Source organism: Oenanthe melanoleuca, chromosome 25, assembly GCF_029582105.1.
Source record: "Oenanthe melanoleuca isolate GR-GAL-2019-014 chromosome 25, OMel1.0, whole genome shotgun sequence".
In the NCBI taxonomy this organism is placed as follows: Eukaryota; Metazoa; Chordata; class Aves; order Passeriformes; family Muscicapidae; genus Oenanthe; species Oenanthe melanoleuca.
The window spans coordinates 3,907,009-3,925,390 of record NC_079358.1 but is presented as its reverse complement, the minus strand read 5'-3'; the positions used below and the strand labels follow the sequence as shown (position 1 = coordinate 3,925,390).

Here is an 18,382-nt window from a genome sequence, read left to right as displayed (position 1 = left end):
ATCTTCTGGCTGCCACCACCCTGCTGCTGTGCAGGCACTGCCACCAACACCACCTCTGCTCCCTCCCAGAGACCTCTCCATGCAGCAAGTCCTTTTCCTAAAGAACTGTGGAATCACATCCCAATTGCCAGGGGTTTCTCCAGGATGTGCTCCTGTCACAAACCATAGAACAACAGACTCATTTAGGTCTGAAAACCACTCCAAGACCATTGAGTCTGACTTCTAACCCAGTACTGCCAGGATCACCACAAAGACATGTCCCCAAGTGCCACATCTTTTAAATCTCCCCAGGGATGTCGATCACTGCCCTGGGCAGTCTGTGCCAGGGATGGACAACTCTGTTCCTAATTTTCCCAATATCCACCCTGAGCCTCCCCTGGCCCAGCCATTCCCTCTCCTCCTGTCCTTGTTCCCAGATCCCAAATGCCCCTGGCTGTCCCCTCCTGGCAGGGAATTGTGTGAGCCACAAGGTCCCTGGGCCTCCTTTTGTCTAGGCTGAGCCCCTTCCCAGCTCCTCAGGAATTCTCCAGCCCCTTTCCAGCTCCCTCAGGAATTCTCCAGCCCCTTTCCAGCTCCCTCAGGAATTCTCCAGCCCCTTCCCAGCTCCCTCAGGAATTCTCTGGCCCCTTCCCAGCTCCCTCAGGAATTCTCCAGCCCCTCCCCAGCTCTGTTCCCTTCCCTGGACATGCTCCAGCCCCTCCAGGGCTCTCAGAGCTGCCCCAGCAGTGCCAGCACAGGGGACAAGGGCACTGCCCTGGTCCTGCTGCCACCCCAGAGCTGGCACAGCCCAGGGGCCAGTGGCCTTCTTGTCAGCTCCACATCATCCCATTCTGAGTTTCCTTTTGGAGCTGGATATAATTACCCTGTGTATCACTCATCAGGTTGGATCTGTAGCACCTTTCAGCTGAACAGATCTTCTGAGCTCTCCAAGTGATTTGGCTCCAACCTCCCTGTGGTGAGAAGCCCCATCCAAGCCACAGGGCTCTCCTTCCACACTGCTCAGAGGAAAAAACCAAAAAACATCCCAAAAACATCCACAAAAATTACCAAAAATATCCCCAAAAAATCCCAAAAATCAGCTGGAGCTGGCGGCCAAAGGGGAGAAAAAGACCCCCAAAAAACTACCCCAAAAACTCCCCAAAATTACCAAGAAAATTCCCCCAAAAAATAGCCAAAAAAAAAAAAAAATCCCAAAAAAATGCCCCCAAAATTCCCAAAAACTCCAAAAAATCTCCCAAAAAAATCCCAAAAAGCAACTCAAAAAAACCCCCAAAACTACCAAAAATATCCCCCAAAAACCCCCAGAAATCACCTGGACCTGGCTGCAAAAAGTGAGAAAAACCCCAAAAAACTACCCAAAAAACCATCCAAAACCACTCCAAAAATATCCCCAAAAATTATCAAAAACCCCCAAAAAATTCCCCAAAAATTCCCAGAAACATCCCAAAAAATTTCCCTCAAAAAATTCCCAAAACCCCACAAAAAATCCAAAAAAACCCCCCAAAAACCCCAGAACCACCCAAAAAAAATCCTCAAAACATTACCAACAACCCCCCAAAAATTATCAAAAAACCACCTGGAGCTGGCAGGGATAGAGATAATAACACCAAAAACTACCCAAAAAACACCCAAAAACACCCAAAAAATATCCCCTAAAATTACCAAAGAGCCAAAAAAAAATTCCCCCCAAAAAAAATCCCCAAAAAACCCCCAAAAAATCACATGGATCTGGCGGCCAGAGGGGAGAAAATATCCCCCCAAAAAATCCCAAAAACATCCGCAAAAATTACCAAAAAAATTCCCCAAGAAATCGGCAAAAATTTAAAAAAAAGTCCCCCAAAAAATCCTCCAAAAAATTCCTTAAAAACCCCCCAAAAAAATTCCAAAAATATCCCCAAAAATTACCAAAATCCCCCCAAAAAAATCCCAAAAAGTAATCCCTAAAAAAAATCTTCAAAAATTACCAAAATTATCCAAAAAAAAAAAAAAACAAAAATGAGCTGGAACTAGCTGCCAAAGGGGAGAAAAATACCCAAAAAACTACCCAAAACTCCCCCAAAAATTACCAAAAAAAATCCCCCCCAAAAAAAGTGAAAAATTATAAAAAAATCCCCCCAAAAACCCCCCAAAAATCCCAAAAAAATCCCCCAAAAATCTTCAAAAAAACTAAAAAAATAAACTAAAAAACATCCCAAAAACATCCCCAAAAAACCATCCCAAAAATATCCCCAAAAAAATCCCAAAAAAACAGCTGGAGCAGGCGGTCAAAGGTAAGAAAAATCCCCCAAATAAACCCCAAAATTACCAAAAAAATTCTCCCCAAAAAATCGCCAAAAATTAAAAAAGAAAATCCCCAAAAAGTCCCCCCAAAAAGTCCTGAAAAACCCCTCAAAAATCCTCAAAAAAAAAAAAAACTCAAAAAAACCCCAAAAAAATCCCAAAAATATCCTCAAAAATTACCAAAATTCCAAGACAAATTTCCAAAAAATAATCCCCAAAAGAATCTTCAAGAATTACCACAAGTGTCCCCAAAAGAAAACCCAAAAATGAGCTGGAACTAGTGGCCAAAGGGGAGAAAAATCCCCAAAAAACTACCCAAAACTCCCCCAAAAATTACCAAAAAAATTGCCACCAAAAATTAGAAAAAAATCTCCAAAAAAATTCCCCCAAAAACCCCCCAAAAATCCCCCCAAAAATCCCCAAAAAACTCAAAAAACCCCAAACGACATCTTAAAAACATCCCTAAAAATTACCCAAATCCAAAAAAAAATCCCCAAAAATACCAAAAAACCCCCCAAAATCACCAAAAACCCAAAAAAACCCCTCCAAAAATTACCAAAAATATCCTCAGAAAAACCCCCAAAAGTCACCTGGAGCTAGTGGCCAAAGGTGAGAAAAAAACCCAAAAAACCCCCCAAAAATAGCCCAAAAAAATCCCCAAAAACCCACCCAAAAAATCCCAAAAATTCCCCCAAAAATCCTAAAAATATTCCAAAAAATCCCAAGAATATCCCCCAAAATTGCCAAAAACCCCCAAAAAATATCCCCCCCCAAAAAATTCCCAAAAATTTGAAAAAATATCCCCCCAAAAAATCCCAAAAATCAGCTGGAGCTGGGGGCCAAAGGGGAGAAAGAACCCAAAAAAACTATCTAAAAACCCTTGAAAAATTACCAAAATAAATGTCAAAAAAAGCTCCAAAAATTAAAAAAAAAAAACCAAACCAAAAAAACAAAAAAAAAACAACAAAAAAAACAAAACAAAAAAAAAGGCCACAAAAAATTCCCCCAAAAATTCCCAAAAACCCACCAGAAATCCCAAAAAATGCCCCCCAAAATTAAAAAAAAACCTCAAAAAACCCCAAAAAACCATCCCAAAAATATCCCCAAAAATTACCAAAATCCCCAAAAAACTTCCTCCAAAAAAATCCTCCCAAAATATCTCAAAAAATTACCAAAAAATATCCCCAAAAGAAACCCCAAAAAAACCACTTGGAGCTGCAAGCCAAAGGTAAGGAAACAAACACCAAAAAATATCCCAAAAATACCCCAAGAATACCCCCCAAAAAATCCCCTAAATTTACCAAAACCCCCCAAAAATATCCCAAAAAAATCCCCCAAAATCCCCATAACCTGGCAGCCAAAGGTGAAAAAAAGACCAAAAAACACTCCAAAAATTACCAAAATCCCCCCAAAAAATCCCAAAAAAACTCCCCAAAAATGCCCCAAACTTCCAAAAAAAAATCCTCAAAAAAATATCCATAAGCTTCCAAAAATATTCCCCAAAACACCCCAAAAAATTCCCCAAACAAAACCCTAAAATTAACAAAGCCCCCCAAAAAATTCCCAAAAAACCCCCCTAGAAACACCCAAAAAAAACCCCTAAAAGTCACCACAACCTGTCAGCCAAAGGTGAAAAAATGCCCAAAAACACCCCAAAAATATCTCCAAAAATCCCCAAAAAATCCCCAAAAACTATCAAAAAATATCCCCAAAAAAATTTCCAAAAAAATTCCAAAAACCCCCCAAAAATCCCAAAAAATCGCCAAAAAAGTCTCAAAAAACCCTCAACAAAATAAAAAAAAATATCCACATAAATATCCCCAAAAAAATTTCAAAAATCCCGGAAAAAGATTCCCTAAGACCCAAAAAAGATTCTCAAAAAATTTCCCCCAAAAATCCTCAAAATTACCAACAACCTCCTCCCAAAATTACCAAAAATCCTGAAAAAAATTCCCAAAAAAATCCCCCAAAATTACCAAAAATATTCCCCAAAAAAAGCTCCAAAAATTAGCTGGACCAGGTGGCCAAAGTGAGAAAAAAACCCCAAACAACCAGTCAGAAATACCCCAAAAATATCCCAAAAATTATTAAAAATGGCTCAAAATGATGCCCCTTTCACGCCACTGGTAGAAATGGCACAATACCAAAAAAACCTGTACCTGTTCCGTTTTCAGACTGAAGCAACAGGATATTCCTGGCTTCTAGTGCAGCAGGGAAGGGAAAGGTTTGGGTAATCCCGTCTTCATTTAAAGATTTCTTCATGAAAGCCATCACTGCCCTCAACCGGGACATCCACCACAGCCAGGGCACCTAAAATATGAAGAAAAAAATCTAAGCAGAGGATCCAGACTAGCAGGAAAAAACAGCAGAGGTAGAATGCACCACTCCGAGAATACAAGGCATCTTTTTAATTTAAAAAAAAAAAAAAAAAAAAAAAAAAAAAAAAAAAAAAAAGAAAAGAAAAGAAAGCCGCCTTTGTCACACAATAGAACGTTAAGTGCAATACAAACATCCCGGCTGAACCTTCACTCTGCCTTTCAATGCTGCTGTCCGGCACAGAGAAGCTGCGGCTGCTGCTGGATCCCTGCAAGTGTCCAAATCCAGGCGGGACACCGGGGCTCGGAGCACCCGGGGCTGCTGAAAGGTGTCCCTGTTCATGGCAGGAGGGGAACTGGGCGAGCTTTAAGGAGCCTTCCCACCCAAACCATTCCGGGATTCCGTGATTCTGTGAGCAGACCCAGGCAGAAGGGCTAAATTTCCATTTTAGTGCAAAAATGCCGCTGCAAGGGCACGAAGAGGGATTTCAACTACTGTCAAAGCGGCACGGCCACATCAGAAATTACTTACAGGTGTAAAGAATTCTCTGCCTACGCTGGAAAAGAATTCCCTGTCAGCGCCGGAGCGGCGGGTTCGGGAGGCGCCGGGGCCGGTTCCCCTCAGCGCGGGGAAATCCCCGCACCGCCCTCCCGCGCACGGCCGGCGGCACGGGAGCCCCGGCAGCAGCCCGGAGCAGCAGCGGCAGCGCCGCGCGGCCCCAGCGCCCGCCCCGATGCCGCCGGGTGCCCGAGCCCCACACTCCGCCCGCCGAGGGAGCGGCGGCACCGCCGGCACCCGAACCGGAAGCGCTGTCACGTTAGCGCCCGCACGTCAGCGGCCCGGGCTCCGCCCACGGCCCCGCACGTCATCGGGTCGGCCCCCCCCGCATCACAGCCGCGGGCCCGCCCCCCGCGTCACAGTGACGGCCACGCCCCCGACTCACAGTGACGGCCACGCCCCCCGCGTCACTGCCGCGGCCACGCCCCCCGCGTCACAGTGACGGCCACGCCCCCGGAGTCCCAGCCGCGGATCCGCCCCCCGCATCACAGTCAAGGCCCCGCCCCTCGCGACACAGCGCTGGCCATGTTAATGCCTGACGATCGACTGCTCGGCGATCGACTCGTGATGCCTGTCGATCCATTGCTCGGCGATCGATTCGTGATGCCTGCCGATCGATCGCTCGGCGATCGATTCGTGATGCCTGCCGAGCGATTGCTCGGCGATCGACTCGTGATGCCTGCCGATCGATCTCTCTCGGCTCGATTGCTCAGGCCCAGAGCAATGCACCCTAAACCGATCCCCGCCCCTTGGGCTTTGTAACTGCCTGGGGTGTCACGTGGCCCCGTCCCCCGTTTTTAAAGGGGTTTTGGGGTGTTTTGGGGGGTTTTAAGGCTGCTTTAGGGTATTTTGATGGGATTTTTTAAAGTTTTTATTGGATTTTTAATTTTTTTTTTAATTTTGGGGTTTTTTTAGGGGGTTCTGGGGGTTTAGCCCAGCGCTGACCCTGTCCCTCTTCGTTCCATCCCCTGGGACGCTCCCCCGGCCCCGCCCCTGCCGCGCCCCAGCCCTGGCTGCGCACCCGCCGCTAACGCCGCCTTGTGGGCACAGCGCGGTACTGCAGCCGCCGCCGCTCCGGCGCCCTGGCAGCGCTGCCGTCCTGTGGGCACAGCGCGGTGCTGCGCGCGTGCCCTTCCGATGATGGGAGCGAGCGCGTGCCGGGACGCTGCCCTGTAGGACTGCCGCCACGCTGCGGATGCCGCTTGCGGCAGGAGCCCGGCCGAGACAAGCATCCCCGCCCGTGCCTGCCGCCGCTCGAGCGTCGGCCGGAGCTCTTTTCGGCGTCGTTGCCGGATTCAGGCAGGCGACTTAGAAATTGAGATGGTGAGGGGCGTTACGGGTACCACAACAAAGATGGCAGCCGGGCCGGAAGTGGCCTCTGCCAGTAGTAAAGATGGAAGCAGAGAAGGGCGGAAGTGACGTCTTGCCACTCTCAAGATGGCGGCTCGGCCGGTACTCGCCTGACCTTCTATATATGGCGGCAGAAAGGGCGGGAAAACAAGGACCCCAGTGTGTTTTGGGGGCTGCCTGCGCGCGACGCCGACAGCGATCCCCGCGGCGCGATTTTCTGCGGGGTTTCCGAGAGTGCGGACACGGGCTGTGGGCTCAGCGGCGCCGCGGGCGCGCGGGAGTAGGGCAGGCGCCGACAGGCGGCTGTGGGCAGACGCCTTTCTCTGCTTCGGGGTCCTGTCCTGCCGGGGGCGGTACCGAAGGCGGTACCAAGGGCGGAACCAGGGGCGGTACCAAGGGCGGCACCGACGGCGGTACCGGGCGGGGATCCAGGTGCGGGGCCGTGAGGTGATCCAGGGGCGGGGCCGGGCCCGGCACAGGTGCGCGGGGTCTCGGTGCGGCTGCGCGGGGCGTGGCCGAGGTGATTGAACTCCAGGTAATTGGCTCGGCCGCCATTTGCCCGGGCTGAGCTCGCTGCGGACAGTGGCTGCGTTGGAGCTCCGCGCACAGGGACTGGTTGGATTTCTGCTTTCCCTCCTCTCAAACCCTCTACCCCTCCTTCCTCCTCCTCGTGTTCCCCTTCTTTTTCTCCCTTTCTTGCCTTTCTCTCTCCTCCTCAAACCGATTCTTCCCTCCCCTTTCGGCCTCTCCTCCTCTTTCTCTCTCTACCTTTCCTCCCTCCTCCCCGTGTTCCTTTCTTTTCTTTCTCCCCCCCCCAACCTGTGCCCCCCATTCTCCCTCTCCTGTCCCTACCCCGCTCCCCTCTCCTGTTCCCCTCCTGGGTCCCCCGTCCCTCTCCGCCCCCGGCCTTTCCCTCCCCGTCCCGCTTCCCTCCGCAGCCCGAGCCCTCCCTGCTCCTCTCATCCCTGTGTCCCTCCTCTCTGTCCCTTCTCCCCTGGCTGTTTCCCGCTGTTCCTTCCCATCCGCCCCCCATCCCTATACGCACCCTACCCTACCCTGTTCTATTCCTTTCTTCTCCTGCTCCTGCTTCTACCCTTCCTTCCCCCCAACCCTGGGCCCCCCCATTCCCTCTCCCTGCTCCCATTCCCCTCATTCAATCCTCCCCTCCTTCCTCCACCCTCCCATTCCCTTCCCACCACACTTGTCCCTGTTCCCTCTCCCTGCTCCCGTTCCCCCCCCCCCCACCCCCCCACAATTCCGCCTCCCCTCCTTCCTCCACTCTCCCATTCCCCCCCCCCAGCGCCCCTTCCCCTGTCCCCGCTGCCCCGCACACCCCGGCGCCCCCCGCCCTCGGTCCTTGGTCACCCACCCCGACCGCCCCGTCTGCCCCCCATTCCCATCCTCCGTGCCCGCTTTTCCTCTTTCCCCCGCCCCGCGGGGTTCGGGGCGCTGCATAATAAAGGCCGGAGAGCCGGAGCGGCTGGACCCGGCCGGGCGCGGGGGCCGTCGTGCCAGCCCTGGAGCCCCAAATCCCGGCGCTCCCGGTGCCCCCGTCCCGCGGAGGCCCCGCAGCCCTGAGCGCGGAGCAGCGCCCGGCTCCCCGTTCCCGTGCGCGCACAGCCCCGGGGCTGCTGCCCGCGCACCCCTGCGGAACGAGCGGGGCTGGGGCGCGGGAGGAGCCGCTCGGCGGGGCCGGGCACGGTTCCGCTCGGGCTGTTTCTCATTCACCTGCCAAATGGGATGCTCCCCCTCTCCCTTGCTTTGCAACTCCAAAAAGCTCTGCAATGTCAAAACCTCTTTTATTAAAACTCGGTTGCGGCTTTTCCCCTTTGCTTCCAGGTCACAGGATATACTGGGATTGAGAGGGTTCCTGAAATCCGACTCTCGAGGACACGGCCCGTGGGAGAATTGAACTCACAACCTTGGCACTACCTGGACTGTGCTCCGACTGACTGAGCCCTCTGCATCCCAGGTATGAAACTCCCAAGGATGGGAATCATTGGCTCCAGCAAGGAAACTGCAGCTCCTTCTATTCTGCTAAAGCAGCTTTACACACCAGCCCCTGCCACGGCTGTAGGGTAGAACTGGCTGGCAGCTGGCATGACAGCACCGCATCTTCCCATCCCCTGATTTTCCTGCCCTTTCCAGGATTTACCCAGCAGCTGTAGATTTGCTCTTGCCATGTCTCTTTGTAGGGAGAAGTGAGCAAGACAGGTTCTGAGGCTTCCCTTGCTGCATGGCCTGAGTTCTTCTGGAGAGTGGCAGGTGGCATTTCCTGCAGGTGAGTGTTACCCAAATGAAGCAGCTGCTGAAACTGGGGTTGGTTTTGTGGCCCAGAGCTGCACAGAGGCCTCAGTGCCTCCCTCTCAGTGCCAGCAATGCTCCTTGATGTTTCTGTGTGTCCCAGCTGCGAGGGGCAGGACGAGGCCAGGAGTCCCCGAAAGGCATCCAGCACCTCTTGTCCTTGGGCCCTCGGGGCAGGGGCTGTGCCTGCAGCGTCCTGCCCGTGCCGAGCACACGGCCCGGGATGGGCGCTGGGTGCCCGGCCGGCGCTGGCACGGACACGGCTCAAGGGCTGCCCGTGGCTCCCGGGCCAGGGGCTGCTCTGAGCAGGCTCCTGGAGATGCTTCAGCCTGGATACAGGCCACTGACAGCCCAAAAGCAGCCCAGGGAGCAGCTGGCGTGTCCTGGTGATGGCGGCACGGGCTGCGTGCAGAGGGGCTCAGACAGCAATTCCTGGTTCCAGCCTCCCAGAGCTCCCAGGCAGCTGCCAGCTATGTCCTGTCCACCCCAATTGCCTTCCCTTCCCTTCCCTTCCCTTCCCTTCCCTTCCCTTCCCTTCCCTTCCCTTCCCTCCCTTCCCTTCCCTTCCCTTCCCTTCCCTTCCCTTCCCTTCCCTTCCCTTCCCTTCCCTTCCCGCCTGAGGCCTCATTCAGCAGCAGCAGCACTAAAGCCAAGGCAGTCTTCCCTCACAGCTATTAAATGCCAACCGACAGCCTGCAGAGATGCCTTCAAATCAAAGGTTCAGGTGGGATGAAGTTTTGTTTGGACGAAGGTGGGAGTTTCCAGGGAGCCAGCTGGAAGTGCAGAAGGGATGGAAAGCTTTCCCAGGTGGGTCCCACTGGAGGTGTGCTGAAGGCAGGGATGTGCACCCTTTGCTGAGGGAAAAGAACTTGCAGAGGCTCTGAAAGGAGCTGAGCTGCTGCAGGGAGAGATGTCCTCCCGTGGGCACGGGGAGCTGCCTTGGCACGGGACGGGAGCGCCCCCGGCCCTGCCTTCTCCTGCTTGAAAATATCACCTGGAGCCCCGGCTCGGGGGGGCTAAATCAGCTGGACTCCAGGCAGCTCTGTCAAGTGCCCCCAGGGACATGGGCGGGGCTGGGGGATAAGGGCTTTAGATAGCCAGTTGTTTGGAGCAGATGCCTGTCCCTGTCCCGATGCTGCTGAGCTTCCTTGGACGCTCTGCCCGTTCCTGGCACAGCTGGCGTTCAAGGGGCAGCTCTGCACGGGAATATCCACCCTCCAGGAGGCACTGTGAGGTTATGACATTACATATGAGCATTACTGTAGCTAGCCCAGAGCTGGAGGTTTGTTTTAGAAAGAAAATTCTTGGACTCTGCAAAAGTGAAAGCTCAGTTTCTACAAAAACCATCTGGTTGTGGCATTGCACGCTCCAGACACTCTTCTCTCCTTGCCTGAGCTGTTGTCTGGTAGCCTGGTTCAAGTCCAGCACGGTGGCCCTATCCCTGGGTCACTCGGTCCATCAGCTCCAGGACACCAATGTGGTGGACAGCAAATGGCGTTTATTGAGGGGTTACAGGGGGTTTTAAGGACAGGGGTCCTTGGGTCATTTCCTCTAGCTCACATCCGGCAAGGGGTGGCCAGGTACAGAGCTGAGGTCAGACCACAAGGTGGAGGTGAAGGGGGTCCCTGGCTGCCCGTACATCCCGAGAATCTTCCGTTCGCAATATCCCTATCTCTCTACACTGAGCAAAAGGTTTTATCTCCTGTACTAAATCAGGAGAAGCACAAAGACAGAATTCCACATTCACCAAGCATTAAATAAGGGCTTCAAAAGAAAAATCAGGGCAGCAGTAACTCTTAAGAGCACTTGGCTTCAGTCTAACAGGCAAGCCTCAGAACAGCTGTTCACCTTTAGTGCTGCAGAGGTACTTCCAAGACAGTCACTAGAGGTCAGACATCTAGGTCTTATCGCCTTTATTTGTGGTGTGAAGATTGCCAGCCCTTAAGGCCAGCAGGGCCTCCTGCATCAGGCAGGGCTCAGTGGTGCCTTTACCTGCGGAAGGTCGGCTGAATCCATACAGGTCTCTGTACTGCAAATGCACATGAACCAGTGGAAGAAAGCTCTCCATGTGCTTCCTCAGGTACTTCCCAGTGGCACTGCTCAGACACCAGAGCTCCAGCTGCAGCAGGTGAGTCCTGGAGTGCTGGATCAGCATGGCCACAATGGCCAGGGAGGTGAGTGAGCACTGGGCAAGGCAGTGAGCCTGCACCTCAACACCACCTGTGAGAGCAAGGACTGGCTCACTCTGGAGAGCCTGAAGGAAAACTCGCTCCAAATCTCTTCTGGCCGATGCTGACATCAATTTCCCCAAAGCCTTAATGTGCTCTGTGGACAGCAGAAGTTCTCCTTGCTGGGGCTGTCTTTGGTGGCTGTCTGTAAAAGAGCTGCACCAAAGTTTGTCCATAGAAGCTTAACTGCTTCCCTATTTTAGGGGATTTTTTCAGATTTCTGAGAAGCCAAGCCCATCTCAGGAAGTTGCAGCATGGTTAAAGTGATCTCCTTCAGCTGAGCTGCAGTCATGTACATGTGCAGCTCCTCCAGAGCCTGCAGCTGGTGAGACTTCCTGGGATAGACCTGGCTTTGGTCCTTCCCCCCAGTCTGCAGCTCTTCCAGGACAAGACGTGTCTGTGATCTCTCGTTTTCAGCAGCTGGAGCACCCCAGAATGGAGGTGAGCTGACAGGAGCTTCACAGTGACAGGGTTCAGACCAGGCTGAGGAATAGAGCGCAGCTCCAACGCCAGGAACCAGCTCTCCAGTGCAGGATGTCTGAAAATCAAGGTGAGTGCATCCTCCAGGGTCTGTAACAAACAGAGGTAACAGCATGACTGAATGGATAATCACAGTGCAGGGTAAAAAATAAACTCATTCATCTGCCTATTTTCCACATTTTATCAGTTACAATTATTGAACATGAAACTGTCTACTAGCTGACCAGAGGATAAAAAATATTAATGAATTACAAGCACATAAATATCATTCTCTCAACATTTATGCTGTGGGATTTATGCTGTTATACTGAACACTCTGGACGTGTCTAAGCTCGTCTGCAGAGAAGAACTGAGTATTCTGGGGTTCATCAACACACTCTAATCTCCACAAATTCACAGAACAGATGAAAGGAGAAAAAATTCCCTCCTCAGGTACATAATTTTCAATAAGGCTTTACACAGGGCTGAGGGGATGCATTTTTTCCTGAAAAGGTGATCTGATTTGAGACTTCTCCTGACCGTGTTCCAGCTCAGGGGTGGGACTGTGGGTGATGCAGCTGGCTCACATCTCCAGACAGTAGTTTAGCAACCTCACGCTCTGCATTCCTAAGTTCCCCTCCAAGAGCTTGACAACAACTCTCTGATCAGCAAAACTATTCCCCAGAGAATCGGCCAAACCCAAGTTTACTAACATGTGCCTCTGTATGCAGGGATTTGGTACCTTGTCATTTGAAGACACTTCTGTCATCAGAGGCTCCTCATCCATGAAGAGATCCCATCAGCCTGATGCTCCTCCTGCTTCTGCTGCTGCTCCAGCTTTATTTCATTGTCCCGGCACAACAAGATGCTCAGCAGGTCCACACAGAGATCAACAAGCTGAGGACCCAAAGTTTTACCAAGCTATGAAAACAAAGACATGTTGGAAGTGAAGAAAAGAGGAGGATGGGAGCAGACAGGTAATTATACAGCAGGAATAGGAGTTAACTAAGAACTACTTAGATTACAACCTCTTCTGGGGGAAGGAACCACCTCCCTTAATAGGAACCTGATTCTAAGAGAAGTCTCAGGTTGCCAAATAAATAGTGATAGAATTTCATTTACACATATATATATTCATTTATACATTATATATATAACATTTGGAGGTACACAGGCCAGTGAATTTTACTCTCTGCAAAGGCTTCCTGGGGAGACCCAGGAGCTGGATTAAAATCTCGAGGTTATTTGCACTCACACCGATCAGCAAGGTAACCCATGCAAAGTAAATCCAAAGCAAATCCTCAATAATAAGAACTGGCATTTGTTTACAAATTACATGCAGTTTTGTACGGTGCTGTGCAGCCTCAGAGACAAGCACAGAAAAAAGAGCTACAGAACTGGAACCTAAGTTTGAACAGCTAAGTCATTTGTACCTTCTACATGAAAATAAATCAAACATAACCACAATATTATTACAATATTGCTCTTACCCTGCTGAAGTTCTCCACTGTGGATTTCAGGTATAACAGCACATGCTTTACTCCCAACAAAAGCTGGTCAGGTGGGAGCCAGGAAGCCAATTTTGTCTGAACACCACCTTCCAGTAGGGTATTGCTTCCTCTCTCATAGGCTCTCTTTAGCAAAGTGGTAAATGCAGAATCCAGGGGCACAGCAGGTTCTTTGCTCACCTCCTCGTGATTTTTAAACTGTTTAAAGTGAAAAAAAAAAAAATCATAAGAGAAAAACAGTGATGAATATGAAACAAAAATCTCCTCAGCTCCCCATGTTTTGAGATGAGCTCTGAGCTGAACTCAGGTGGAGTGTAGTAGTGTTCACTGCTGGCCTTGGAGAAAAACTCACCAAACCCAGCCCAGGGGGCCTGTGATCCCCAACCCAGCCAGAGGCAACTGCAGGCACTCTGAACTGACACATATAATCTGCACAAGGGAAAAAAAAGGATGCAAAGTAGCCACCTACTCATTAGAACTGATTACCTCTTCTAGGTATAGAAAGCCATCCACCCAAGTTTTCTTCTTTTGGCACACTCTGTCACAAATTATAACTGTGTTTGACAATGATCAAATGAGTGTTGATGCCTTTTTTTCTTTCTTTTTTTTTTTTTTTTTTTTTTTTTTTTCCTCTGAAATCTCACCTAGGTGCTTTATCTTTATTAAAAAGGAAAGGGCTGTTTGTTCTAATTGTACTAGAAATAAATCAGGTGGTTGAAGAAATAAGTCAGGTGGTTGCACACCTTGTCTGGCTGTGGTGTCTCCCTTCAGCTCTAGGAATCACGCTTATCAAGGTGTCCTGTTTGCAACACAAGCAGAAAAAGGTACCAAAATTCATCTTGGAACTCATATTTATAGAAAGTGGCTAGATTATTTTTTTAAAGAATCAAAAGATAAAATAACCCAAGTATATTTTTTTTTCTGTAACTTTTTCTCCCTGCACACAATATAGCTGCACCTCAGAGCAGCTCCACATTGCTTTCTCTGTACAGAACTGATGACACTTAGATTGTCTTCTCTAGCAGCTCCTATGACAATTAAAGCTGAATTTGTTTCTTGGCCTACACAAAAACAAAACAAAACAAAACAAAAAAAAAAAACAACCAAAAGAAACAACAACACACCAAACAAACAAAACAACAACAACAAAACAAACAAACACAAGTAACACAAAAATCCCCAAACATCCTCAAAAAAAGCCCCAAAAAATCCCAAAAATATTCCCCAAAATCCCCCAAAAACCCAAAAATAATTCCCCTAAAGAATCCCCAAAAATTACCAAAAATATCCATCCAAAAAACACCCAAAACCATGTGGAAGTGGCGGCCAAATGTAAGGAAAAAACAAAAAAAAAAACCCAAAAAAACCCCCAAAAATACCCAAGAAAAAATTCCTAAAAAATCGCCAAAAATTAAAAATAAAAAAAATCCCAAAGAAAATCCCCCCAAAAATTCCCAAAAAAAAAAAAATCCTCAAAAAAATCCCTACAAAAATTCCCCAAAAATCCACAAAAAATTCCCCAAAAATATCCCCCCCAAAAAAAAAGAAAAAAAATTCCCCAAAAAAATCCAAAAATCCCCAAAAAAATCCCAAACATTACCAAAAACCCCCAAAAATTCGCCAAAATTACCAAAAGTCTTCTCAGAAAACCCCCCAAAAATCATCTGGAGCTGGTGGCAAAAGGTAAGAAAAAAAACCCCAAAAAACCCCCAAAAATTCCCCAAAAATATCCCCAAAAATTGCAAAACTCAAAAAAAAAAAAAAAAAAAAAAAAAAAAAAAAAAATCCCCCCATAAAATCCCCCAACATTTTAAAAAATATCCCCCCAAAAATCAGCTGGAGCTGGCAGCCATAGGGGAGAAAGAACCCCAAAAAACTACCCAAAAACTCCAAAAAAATTCCCAAAAAAACCCCTAAAATTACCAAAACCCCCCCTAGAAACACCCCAAAAAAACACCCAAAAAATCCCCTTAACCAGGCAGCCAAAGATGAAAAAAACCCACAAAAACACCCCAAAAATATCACCAAAAATCCTTAAAAAATATCCCCAAAAATTCCCCAAAAAATCCACAAAAACTACCAAAAATATCCCAATAAAAATTCCCAAAGAAATTCCAAAAACCCCTCAAAAATCCCAGAAAATCCCCAAAAAAGTCCCAAAAAACCCTCAAAAAACCCCAAAAAATATCCCCATAAATATCCCCCAAAAATTCCCAAAAACCCGAAAAAAATTCCCTAAAATCCCAAAACGATTCCCAAAAAATTTCCCCCAAAGTACCCCAAAAATTTCCAAAAAAATCCCAAAAATTACCAAAACCCCCCACAAAATTACCAATAATCCTGAAAAAAAATTCCCAAAAAAATCCCCCAAAATTACCAAAAATATTCCCTCAAAAAACTCCAAAAATTAGCTGGACCAGGTGGCCAAAGTGAGAAAAATACCCCAAAAAACCAGCCAGAAACACCCCAAAAATATCCCCAAGAATTATTAAAAACGGCTCAAAATGATGCCCCTTTCACGCCACTGGTAGAAATGGCACAATACCAAAAAAACCTGTACCTGTTCCGTTTTCAGACTGAAGCAACAGGATATTCCTGGCTTCTAGTGCAGCAGGGAAGGGAAAGGTTTGGGTAATCCCGTCTTCATTTAAAGATTTCTTCATGAAAGCCATCACTGCCCTCAACCGGGACATCCACCACAGCCAGGGCATCTAAAATAGGAAGAAAAAAAAAATCTAAGCAGAGGATCCAGACTAGCAGGAAAAACAGCAGAGGTAGAATGCACCACTCCGAGAATACAAGGCATCTTTTTAATTGATCACAAACTCCCTGTCAGCGCCGGAGCGGCGGGTTCGGGAGGCGCCGGGGCCGGTTCCCCTCAGCGCGGGGAAATCCCCGCACCGCCCTCCCGCGCACGGCCGGCGGCACGGGAGCCCCGGCAGCAGCCCGGAGCAGCAGCGGCAGCGCCGCGCGGCCCCAGCGCCCGCCCCGATGCCGCCGGGTGCCCGAGCCCCACACTCCGCCCGCCGAGGGAGCGGCGGCACCGCCGGCACCCGAACCGGAAGCGCTGTCACGTTAGCGCCCGCACGTCAGCGGCCCGGGCTCCGCCCACGGCCCCGCACGTCATCGGGTCGGCCCCCCCCGCATCACAGCCGCGGCCACGCCCCCCTTGTCACAGTGACGGCCACGCCCCCGCGGTCACAGCCAGGGCTCCGCCCACCGCGTCAAAGTGACTGCCACGCCCCCCGCTCACAGTGACGGCCACGCCCCCGAGTCACAGTGACTGCCACGCCCCCCGCGTCACTGCCGCGGCCACGCCCCTCGCGTCACAGCCAAGGCTCCGCCCACCGCGTCAAAGACACTGCCACGCCCCCCGCGTCACAGTGACGGCCACGCCCCCGAGTCACAGTGACTGCCACGCCCCCGGAGTCAGCGCCGCGGCCCCGACCCTCCCGTCACAGCGATGGCCATGTTAATGCCTGCTGATCGATTGCTCGACGATCGATTACCTACGCCTGCCGATCGGTCGCTCGGCGATCGACTAGCACTGCCTGCGGATCGATTGATCGACGATCGACTCATACTGCCTGCCGATCGGTTGCTCGGCGATCGACTAGTGCTGCCTGCCAATCGATTGCTCGACGATCGACTCGTGATGCCTGCCAATCGATTGCTCGACGATCGCCTAGTACTGCCTGCGGATCGATTGATCGACGATCGACTCATACTGCCTGCCGATCGATTGCTCGACGATCGACTCGTGATGCCTGCCGATCGATCTCTCTCGGCTCGATTGCTCAGGCCCAGAGCAATGCACCCTAAACCGAACCCCGCCCCTTGGGTTTCGTAACTGCCTGGGGTGTCACGTGGCCCCGTCCCCCGTTTTTAAAGGGGTTTTGGGGTGTTTTGGGGGGGTTTAGGCTTGCTTTAGGGTATTTTGATGGGATTTTTAAAAGTTTTTATTGGATTTTTAATTTTTTTTTAATTTTGGGATTTTTTAAGGGGGTTTTTGGGGGTTTAGCCCAGCGCTGACCCTGTCCCTCTCCGTTCCATCCCCCTGGGACGCTCCCCCAGCCCCGCCCCTGCCCCGCGCCCCAGCCCTGGCTGCGCACCCGCCGCTAACGCCGCCTTGTGGGCACAGCGCGGTACTGCAGCCGCCGCCGCTCCGGCGCCCTGGCAGCGCTGCCGTCCTGTGGGCACAGCGCGGTGCTGCGCGCGTGCCCTTCCGATGATGGGAGCGAGCGCGTGCCGGGACGCTGCCCTGTAGGACTGCCGCCACGCTGCGGATGCCGCTTGCGGCAGGAGCCCGGCCGAGGCAAGCATCCCCGCCCGTGCCTGCCGCCGCTCGAGCGTCGGCCGGAGCTCTTTTCGGCGTCGTTGCCGGATTCAGGCAGGCGACTTAGAAATTGACATGGTGAGGGGCGTTAAGGGTACCACAACAAAGATGGCAGCCGGGCCGGAAGTGGCCTCTGCCAGTACTAAAGATGGCAGCAGGAGAAACGGAAGTGACGTCTTGCCACTCTCAAGATGGCGGCTCGGCCGGCACTCGCCTGACCTTCTAGATCTGGCGGCAGAAAGGGCGGGAAAACAAGGACCTCAGTGTGTTTTGTGGGCTGCCTGCCCGCGACGCCGACACCGATCCCCGCGGCGCGATTTTCTGCGGCGTTTCCGAGAGGGCACACACGGGCTGTGGGCTCAGCGGCGCCGCGGGAGCGCGGGAAACGGGCAGGCGCCGACAGGCAGCGGCGGGGACGCCTTTCTCTGCTTCGGGGTCCTACTGCGGCCGTAGGCGCCATTTGGAGCGTGGCCGCAGTCCCACATCGCAGGGTCCCGGCACGGGGTGGCTTCCGCCATCTTGAGAAGGGCAGCATGCAGTACCGCGCTGTGCCCACAAGGCGGCAGCACTGCCGCCCTTCCCACGCTCGCAGCCGCGGCCGCTCTCGCAGCCCGAACTCGGCGTCACCCTCCCCCTCTATTCACACACACCCCCCGCTCCCCGCTCCATCCGGGCAGCGCCGGCGGGGACGCCGCTGCAATCCGGATCTCCGGCGAGGAGAACAGCATTGCTGCCCTGCCGGATTGAGAAATCCGATTCCTTGCAGAGATTGAGGGGACAGGGAGCTGATCCTCAGGCTGGCTTTTAGCAGCGGCAATTGGGTGAGATGGGGAGAGGGGATATTCCCCCGGATCCGTTAAAGCCAGCTCTGCTGGGTTTGGGTATCTCTCTCCAAAAACTGATCCCGCTGAAGGGGGCTTGAGGAAGCAGCGGGATGCCCTGGGGGCTGTGCTGGAAGCCCCAGCCCCGGTGAGGAATGCTGGGCAGTGCCGGCTCCGAGGGGACCCGGAACAGGGAACAGCCCCGCTTCGGCCCCGGGAGAG

General features: G+C 51.3%; 2 long non-coding RNA genes across 8 annotated transcripts; one reads left to right on the top strand and one right to left on the bottom strand.

Moving 5' to 3' along the window:
* The first annotated feature begins 7,071 nt into the window (after window positions 1-7,071).
* On the top strand, window positions 7,072-12,962 carry LOC130262958 (uncharacterized). Of its 2 annotated transcripts, XR_008842197.1 has the most exons (5): window positions 7,072-7,119; window positions 8,344-8,476; window positions 10,889-10,936; window positions 11,454-11,586; window positions 12,227-12,962. It is a non-coding gene; the product is annotated as an uncharacterized LOC130262958 (long non-coding RNA). The 2 variants fall into 2 exon arrangements; XR_008842198.1 differs by lacking the exons at window positions 7,072-7,119; window positions 8,344-8,476 and adding an exon at window positions 9,484-9,615.
* On the bottom strand, window positions 11,520-15,847 carry LOC130262950 (uncharacterized). 6 transcript variants are annotated; one of them, XR_008842183.1, is made up of 4 exons: window positions 15,564-15,847; window positions 13,648-13,802; window positions 12,238-13,201; window positions 11,520-11,606 (listed from the first exon to the last, which is right to left on the bottom strand). It is a non-coding gene; the product is annotated as an uncharacterized LOC130262950 (long non-coding RNA). The 6 variants fall into 6 exon arrangements; XR_008842184.1 differs by having other exon boundaries at window positions 13,747-13,802; XR_008842181.1 differs by lacking the exon at window positions 13,648-13,802.
* Window positions 15,848-18,382: the final 2,535 nt, after the last annotated feature.